The following is a 9,311-nucleotide window of genomic DNA, read 5'->3' as shown; positions in this document are numbered from 1 at the left end:
TGCTTCGTGAATGAGGCGTAGCGCAGGTAATTTACGGAGGCGCAGCGTAAAAACGGTACGCTGCGCCTCCGTAGTAGTGCGCGCCCGTACCTGAATCCACCCCAGTGGCTGCAATTGATGTTTTTGTTTCAGAATTTTTCTGAATTTTTTTTAGTTTGTTTGCTCCCCCCAAAAAAATGTTGAGCACCAGACGCCACTGATTAAGAGAACTGTCAACTTTTGGTTACAAGCAATACAAACGTTTGTTGTAGCTGCAGCTTTACTGTACTACATTTTATTATACTTCATATCTAAGAACGCGATGTTGTAATAAAAAATGTTCAAAGATGAATATCAGTTGTATGACTTTAAGTCTGGAGGGGGTTTCCAGGCATCAGACATCCTCCTCTGTTTGCTGTCGGTTATCTGCCAGGCTGCAGGTGGTCATGTGACTTTCTTGGCACGTCGGAGGCTTATCGTGAACACGGCTGATTTCTCGGAAATCATCACAGACTACAGTTGCTCGTGCAGCACCTTGTTGTTGTACTTTGGAAAATCCCTGCGCTGGGGGAGAGCAGACTGAGATATGATAGGCCGGGGAATGAGGATATTAATAATAGAATGCGTCAGCGTCACATTTATTTTGTTTTATTTGGGTGGAGAGGGGAAGGCAGAATCTCTTTCAGACTTTTACAGCTTTTATTGCTGCTTTTGTACTATTGTAACTGTGTGAGCAATGTGAAAAGAAGTGAAGAGACTTAAAGAGGAACTGCAGTCTGCTCACATCATTTGTAATAAAAACATCTTTGCCATTCTGAAGCTTCCCTCCAATCACTTTGCAGATTATTTTATATATACTCAGTGGCGTCACTAGGGTTGGTGTCACCCGGTGCGGTAAAACATGGTGTCACCCCCCCTCTGTCTAGGCTGCCCAGCACCAAGCAGGCAGCGCACGGGCACGGGGCGCACCCCAAACCAGCCCCTGTAAATGATAGTATAGGGCAGTATAGTGGCAGGTTAGGGTAGTATAGAGTGGTATAGTGGCAGGTTGCTGTAGTGGGGTGGTATAGGACAGGTTAAGGTGGTATAGGGCATGTTGGGGTGATATAGTGTAGTTTGGGGTGGTATAGGGCAAGTTAGGGTTGCAAAGGGCAGGTTGGGGTGGTATAGGGCAAGTTAGGGTGGTACAGGGCAGGTTGGGGTGGTATAGTGCAAGTTAGGGTGGCATAGGGCAAGTTGGGATGGCATGGGAAAGGTTGGGGTAGTACAGGGCAAGTTAGGGTGGCATTGGGCAGGTTGGGGTGGTATAGGGCAAGTTATGGTGGCATAGGGCAGATTGGGGTGGTACAGGGCAAGTTAGGGTGGCACAGGGCAAGTTGGGGTGGCATGGGAAAGTTTGGGGTGGTAGAGGGCAGGCTGGGGTGGTACAGGGCAGGCTGGGGTGGTACAGGGCTGTTTGGGGGGGTACAGGGCAGGCTGGGGTGGTATAGGGCTGTTTAGGGTGGTATAGGGCTGTTTGGGGTGGTACAGGGCAGGCTGGGGTGGTACAGGGCAGGTTGGGATGGTACAGGGCAGGCTGGGCATGTCAGCTAAAAAAAACAAAAAAACACAGGATGGTGTCACCCCTCTAGCAGGTGTCACCCGGTGCGGACCGCACCCCCCGCACCCCCCTAGCAACGCCTCTGTATATACTGTGATTCTGTACTTGCCAAATATGCTGCAGAAATCTCCCTCCACTGAGTCTGATTGAATCCATTTTAACTGTGGGCAGCTGAAGCTGCTGCATGTTCACTTCCTGGATTTACACAGACACACACCTACAGCTCTGCAGCTCTCATTGGCCATCATATGACTCACCACCGCTCTCCCTTCCTGGAAAACTCTCATGAGAGAGCTGTGCATGATGTCATAAGCCTAGGCCATACCTCCCAACTTTTTGAGATGGGAATGAGGGACACCTATCAGCAAAAGTATGCAGGCATAGGACACACCCTTGCCACGCCTCCTTAAAGGGGAATTGTACAAAAAACAAGATTGGTTAAACCAACATGTGTTTTTTTTTTTACCACTACTTTTCCTTTATATTGGCTTCTGAAATTTACAAATGCGGCAGTTTAGAAGTTAGATATAAAGTTTAGTGCTGGAAAACACTTTTTGATAGATAAACAGTGCATTTTATATACAACTATAGAGATCAGACCCAAATGAGGGACAGAGGGACATTGCTCCAAATCAGGGACAGTTGGGAGCTATGGCCTAGGCTAATGACCAGACAAGAAACAGGAAGTGGGCTGTAAAATTTATTTACTGGCAGTTAAAGTTAAAACAACAACAAGGGCAGAAGATTTAATAGATGGAAAGATTAAAAAATAACAGAAGTTCCGCTTTAAACTACTGAATTAAAGTGACAATAGAAAAAAATTCTGTTCAAATTTGTATTATTAACCACTTCAGCTCCGGAAGGTTTTACCCCACTTCACGACCAGGACATTTTTTTGCGATAAGGCACTGCGTTAATTTAACTGACAATTGCAATTGCGATGCTGTACCCAAAAAAATGGCCTGGCCATTAAAGGGCCAAATCCTTCTGGGGCTGAAGTGGTTAATATACGCTTTTTGGATTTTTTTTTTACCAAAAATATGTAGCAGAATTCAAATTGGCCTAAATGTATGAAGAAGTTTGTTTTTTTATTCAATTTTTTATTTTTTGTCAGCCTTATTTTTTTATAGAAAAAAAACAAAACAAAGGTGATGAAATGCCACTAAGGCCCCTTTCACACTTGTGCGACTTCACCACAAATTTTCCGCGTTTCGCGTCCGCAATTTTGACAAGACAGTCATACGACTGTGGATCCGACTTTGCCCACAACTTAAAGTATGACTTCAATGAGCAGGGACGCGACTTTGATCCCCCAATAATTAGGGGGAACTCTACGACAATTTTTTGGAAAAAAAGACGGCATGTGTTCCCCCTTCGTGAACATACCGGGCCGTTCGGTCTGGTGTGGATTTTAAGGGGAACCCCCATGCCGAAAACCTTAAAACGGCGTGGAGTCCCCCCCAAAATCCATACCAGACCTTTATCCGAGCACCAGCCTGGCCGGTCAGGAAAGGGGGTGGGGATGAGCGAGACCCAAAGCACCTTGCCCCCATGTTGATGAGGACAAGGGCCCCTTCCCGTCAACCCTGGAAAATCGTTGCGCACTGCACACCCGGCATTACAGCAGGAGGGAGCGTTGAGTCAACATCGGAAGAAAAGAAGAGGGAATGAGGCGACGAGGAAGACCGGGCTGGCCGCCGCTAGTAAAGAGCTTCAAAGAAGATAGCGGCGGCGCAGCCCGGCAGAAGGAAGAAGGCACCTGAGAGTGGGAGAAGAACCGGGAAGTGCGGAGACGACACCGGAGAGCAGAAGAAGAGAGCAGAGAAGACCCCCGAAGTCAGAAGAAGACCCCCAGAGAGCGGAGAAGTCGGAAGAAGACCCCCGGAGCTCACTAATAAATGATTTTAAAAACCTGTTTATTTTTTTGACACTTTTCCTCCAGGTGAATGGGTAGGGGTACGATGTACCCCCATACTCACTCACATAGGGTGGTAGGCCGGGATCTGGGGGCCCCCTTATTAAAGGGGGCTTCCAGATTCTGATAAGCCCCCTGCCCGCAGACCCCGACAACCAACGGTCAGGGTTGTCAGGAAGGGGCCCTTGTCCTCATCAACATGGGGGCAAGGTGCTTTGGGGTGGGGGGTGCAGGGCACTCCCTGCCCCAAAGCACCCAGCCCCCCATGTTGAGGCATGCGGCCTGGTATGGCTCAGGAGGGGGGGTGCTTGCTCGTCCCCACCCCCTTTCCTGACCGGCCGGACTGGTGCTCGGATAAGGGTCTGGTGCGGATTTTGGGAGGGACCCCACGCCGTTTTTTCGGCGTGGGGGTTCCTCTTAAAATCCATACCAGACCGAAGGGCCCGGTATGCTCATGAAGGGGGGACCCATGCCGTTTTGTTTTTCCGAAAAATTGGCGTGGAGTTCCCCTTCATGCACAAGTCGTCTACAAGTCGCATGCCAAAGTCGGATCTGTTAATATGGAATCCGACTTTGATCCGACTTCAGAAAAAAAGTAATGCAGGAACTACTTAAAGTCGTGCCAGTATGAATGGTAGTCATTCAAAATCATGAAGAATCGTGGTTCAAGTCGTATAAGTGTGAAAGGGGACTAAAAGAATGCTCTATTTATGGGGATAAAATTACAAAAATTCAATTTATGTACAGCATTGCATGCCAGTGCAATTGTCAGTTAAAGTAACAGTGCCATATAGCAAAAAAAAAAAATGTCCTGGCTATGAAGGGGGGTAAATCTTCCGGAGGTCAAGTGATTATACAAACTACTTTTTTTTTTTTTAACAAACACAAGGTATAGAGGTGGTTTCATGTTTAATGGATGTAAAATCAGATATTCATTTCCTCATTATAGTTCAGTTATTTGTAGCCCACTCCTATTAACCACTTCCTGTCCTTAGGCGTTTCTAAAGGTTGAAGTGGTTACACCAAGATCATGACGGCAGCCACCGTTATCATTCCAGTATTGTTTTTTTTTTTTAAGCCCCAGCAATTGTCTTCATTGTAAAAATGATCTGAGCAGCTATTCTCCCCCTCCCGCCGCCGCCTTTACCGGGCTCTACCGAGCGATCTGGGAGCCCGGTAGGGTAGGGATGTGACTGGAGACATCTGGATCAAGACACACAGTGAGAGGAACTGATGCTGCTTCTCCCACTGTGTGACATCAGAAAGTGACGAGTATTTCATCACGTCCGGTTTCGGTCTCATGTAAACAAGCCGGTACTGGTGAAAGCATCCGATCAAACCAATATCGGTTGGATCAATTGGATGGCAGAGGAGACATCTGGGGTCTAATAGATGTTCACAGTGTTTAAAAAAAATGTAATAAAGTAAATATAAAATAAAAATATATATATTTTTTAACCATTTCAGCCCCAGACCATTTGGCTGCCAAATGTCCAGGCCACTTTTTGCGATTCGGCATTGCGTCGCTTTAACTGACAATTGCGCGGTCGTGTGACGTTGTACCCAAACAAAATTAACACCCTTTTTTCCACAAATAGAGCTTCTTTTGGTGGTATTTGATCATCTCTATGATTCATTTTTTGCGCTATAAACAAAAAAAGAGCGACAATTTTGAAAAAAAAACAATGAGCTAGATTCACCAAGGCTTTACATCGGCGTATCTTTTGATACGCCGCGTAGGTTAGAAGATGCGCCATCGTATCTATGCGTGCTATTCAGGGAGCTAGATACGCCTGAATTTCAGCTTCCTCCGACCGACGTAAGTGTTAGTACGCCGTCGTATATAGGGTGCATATTTACGCTGGCCGCTAGGGGCGCTTCCGTAGATTTACGCGTAGAATATGTAAATGAGCTAGATACGCCGATTCACGAACGTACTTGCGCCCGCTACGCCGTTTACTTAAGGCTTACGTCTGGCGTAACGTTACCCCTACTATATGAGGCGCAGCCAATGTTAAGGTATGGACGTCGGAACAGCCGTCAAATTTTACGTTGTTTACGTAAGTGGTACGTGAATGGGGCTGTGCGTAGGTTACGTTCACGTCGAAATCATTGGGCCGACGTTTCTTAGGGAGTATTTGCAACGTGATTCTGATTCTGATGTACGAGCGGCAATTCATTTACATGGGGTCACGGCTAATTTAAATGAAGCACGCCCCCTACCTGCCTATTTTGAATTAGGTGGGCTTACGCTGGCCTAATTACACTGCACCGGCACAACGTACGGCGCGGGATCTTTCAGAATACTGTTCTGGGCTCCCTGATTTACGTTGGCGTAGCGCATATGAGATGCGCTACGCCGGCCAAAAGGTACGCCGCTGTACCTGAATCTAGCTCAATATTTTGTACTTTTTGCTATAATTAATATCCCAATTATTTTTATTTTTATTTTTTTAAAGCGATTTTTTTTCTCAGTTTAGGTCGATATGTATTCTACATATAAAAATCACAATAAGCGTATATTGATTGGTTTGCGCAAAAGTTATAGCGTCTAAATAATAGGGGATAGATTTATAGCATTATTATTATTATTATTTTTTACTAGTAATGGCGGCGATCTGCGATTTTTATCGGGAGGAGGCAGTCACCAGTTTGTGGGATCGTGCCGATCTGCCGCAGTATAACGATGGCAGTTGGTCGGCAAGTGGTTAAAGAAATGTAATAAAATAAAAAAAAAACAGGTAAAGCGCCCCCGCATTACCTGTTGCGCTGCACTTATTTTATCGTTTTTTTAGCACTCACAGCATGAAAGGAGATTTTTCAAGTAAGCTTATATTGGATTGTCAAAATAACTATTGTTTGTATTGCTAATAAAATGCTGATGTTCTACAATGAAAGTATATGCCCTGGGCCGGACTTACTATTGGGCTTGACTGGGCTCAAGCCCATGGGCCCCGCCCAATAGGGGGCCCCGCCCATTTACTTAATTTTTTTTTCAATAATATGCCAGTCATTAAATTTTTCATTTAAAGTGCGTTGATTGGTCTAGCCTTTTTACCTGTTCTAGGGACATTGATCATTTTTGTCCTCCGTCCAAGTAGACAAACTGTCTTTCTTTCATTATTACCCTTGTGAAGCTATTTTTGCAATATTATGCCCGGTTCTGTTCTTTTGCTGCATGTGGCACGTTACTTTGGCTCCAATTGCTGGATTTGCCCTTTGAATACATTGCACTCTGACTTGTGTCAGTGCTTTTTTGTGCCCATGCGGAACAACGCTATGTTTACTATTGATGACTCAGCGTCATCATTATGCGACGTGGTGACGTCATTACACCCGGTCATTGTTCTGCGCATGTGCGGGAATCCGAATGACACTATTTATAGCTGCGGCGGCTACCGATGGACAGATGTGACGGCTCGTATTAAGGAATTATATGATCCCTCTCCATCTGACAGGTACAGCGGAAGCTCTTTCCTTGCCAGGCTCTTTGTGGTGATATTGGGTTATTTATCCCCATACACACATTCATTTTATGCTGTTTTGCTTCCCTAGGTATACCCCTTTGAAGTGGGAGAATACATAGCTTGTGTATGTATCATTTTGTTCTATTTAAAGTAGGGTTGTCCTGATACCGATACCCCGATGCCTGAATAGAATACTTGCCCCCCCCGCCGCAAAGCTGCCGCTGCCGCATTAATCAGCGTGCGGGGAACATTACAGGCAGCTTTCGTTGGAATTGCTGTATTCCCCGCCGTGCCGTGTATAGACACTCCCCCTTGCTCGGGATTGGACAGATCCGTCCAATCCCAAGCAAGGGGGAGTGTCTATACATGGTGCGGCAAGGAATGGACAGCTATTCAAACGAAAGTTGCCTGTAATGTTCCCTGCGCGCTGATTAATGCGGCAGCGGCGGCGGCATCATCATCTACTAGGTATGGGGGACATGGCTGCAATATATGGGGGGACATGGCTGGATATATGTGGGGGGACATGGCTGCAATATGTCGGGGGGCATGGCTGCAATATATGGGGGGACATGGCTGGATATATGTGGGGGGACATGGCTGCAATATGTCGGGGGGCATGGCTGCAATATATGGGGGGACATGGCTGGATATATGTGGGGGGACATGGCTGCAATATGTGGGGGGACATGGCTGCATATGTGGGGGGACATGGCTGGATATATGTGGGGGGACATGGCTGCAATATATGGGGGACATGGCTGGATATATGTGGGGGAACACGGCTGGATATATGTGGGGGGACATGGCTGCAATATGTGTGGGGACATGGCTGCATTTGGGGACACATTTAAAAAAAAAGTATTGGTATTCGGTATCGGCGAGTACATAAAAAAAAAGTATCGGTACTTGTACTCAGTCCTAAAAAAGTGGTATCGGGACAACCCTAATTTAAAGTAATGTATAGAAGGTAGGGTCCGAAAGTGACTCAAGCCCAGGGACCCCCACCACCCTAAGTCCTACCCTGTATATGCCGTGATCATAAGTGGACAATCTATCCAAATTATGGGCCAGATTCTCACATACCTTTTCGGCGGCGTAACATATCCCGTTTACGTTACACCGCCGCAAGTTTTCAGCGTAAGTGCTTGATTCACAAAGCACTTGCCTGTAAACTTGCGGCGGCGTAGCGTAAAGCCGTCTGGCGCAAGCCCGCCTAATTCAAATGGGGCGTGTACCATTTAAATTAGGCGCGTTCCCGCGCCGAACGTACTGCGCATGCTCCGTTTTGAAATTTCCCGCCGTGCTTTGCACGAAATGACGTCGCCCCGACGTAATGTTTTGAACGGCAACGTGCGTTACGTCCTTTCGTATTCCTGGACGAGTTACGCAAGAAAAAAAATTCGAAATTCGACGCGGGAACGACGGCCATACTTTACATGAGCTGTCTATTTTTACACCACCTAAATAGCAGCTGTAACTTTGCGACGGGAAAAGCCGACTAGCGACGACGCAAGAGAATGCGACGAACGTGCGTACCTTCGTGAATCACCGTAAACAGCTAATTTGCATACCCGATGCGGAAAACGACACGAACTCCACCCAGCGGGCGCCGAAGTATTGCATCCTAAGATCCGAAGGCGTACGAAGCCATACGCCTATCGGATCTTAGCCAAATGCCGTTGTATCTTTGTGAATACAAAATAAAGATACGACGCGGCAAATTTGAAAGTACGCCGGAGTATCAGCAGATACTCCGGCGTACTTTTTCTGTGAATCTGGCCCTTTATTTTTACTATTAGGAGCACCAAGGGAGATACTTTGGCATAAAAATCTACAGATTTGCTTAACTGTATTTACCATTACAGGTAATAGATTTTCATCTGGTTTTACATTACAAATAAGAGGGGTTTCATAGTTACTTAGTAGGTGAGGTTGAAAAAAGACACAAGTCCAACCTTTGTGTGTGATTATATGTCAGTGTTACATTGTATATCCCTTTATGTTGTGTTCGTTCAGGTGCTTATCTAATAGTTTTTTGACACCATCGATGTCCCCCACTGAGACCACTGCCTGTGGAAGGGAATTCCACATCCTTGCCGCTCTTACAGTAAAGAACCCTCTACGTAGTTTAAGGTTAAACCTCCTTTTCTTCTAATTTTAGTGAGTGGCCAAGTGTCTTGTTAAACTCCCTTCCGCTGAAAAGTTTTATCCCTATTGTGGGGTCACCAGTACGGTATTTGTAAATTGAAATAGTATCCCCTCTCAAGCATCTCTTCTCCAGAGAGAATAAGTTCAGCGCTCGCAACCTTTCTTCATAACTAATATCCTCCAGACCCTTTATTAGCTT

Source organism: Rana temporaria, chromosome 9 (assembly GCF_905171775.1).
Source record: "Rana temporaria chromosome 9, aRanTem1.1, whole genome shotgun sequence".
Classification (NCBI taxonomy): Eukaryota; Metazoa; Chordata; class Amphibia; order Anura; family Ranidae; genus Rana; species Rana temporaria.
Note: the sequence above shows the minus strand (reverse complement) of the source record.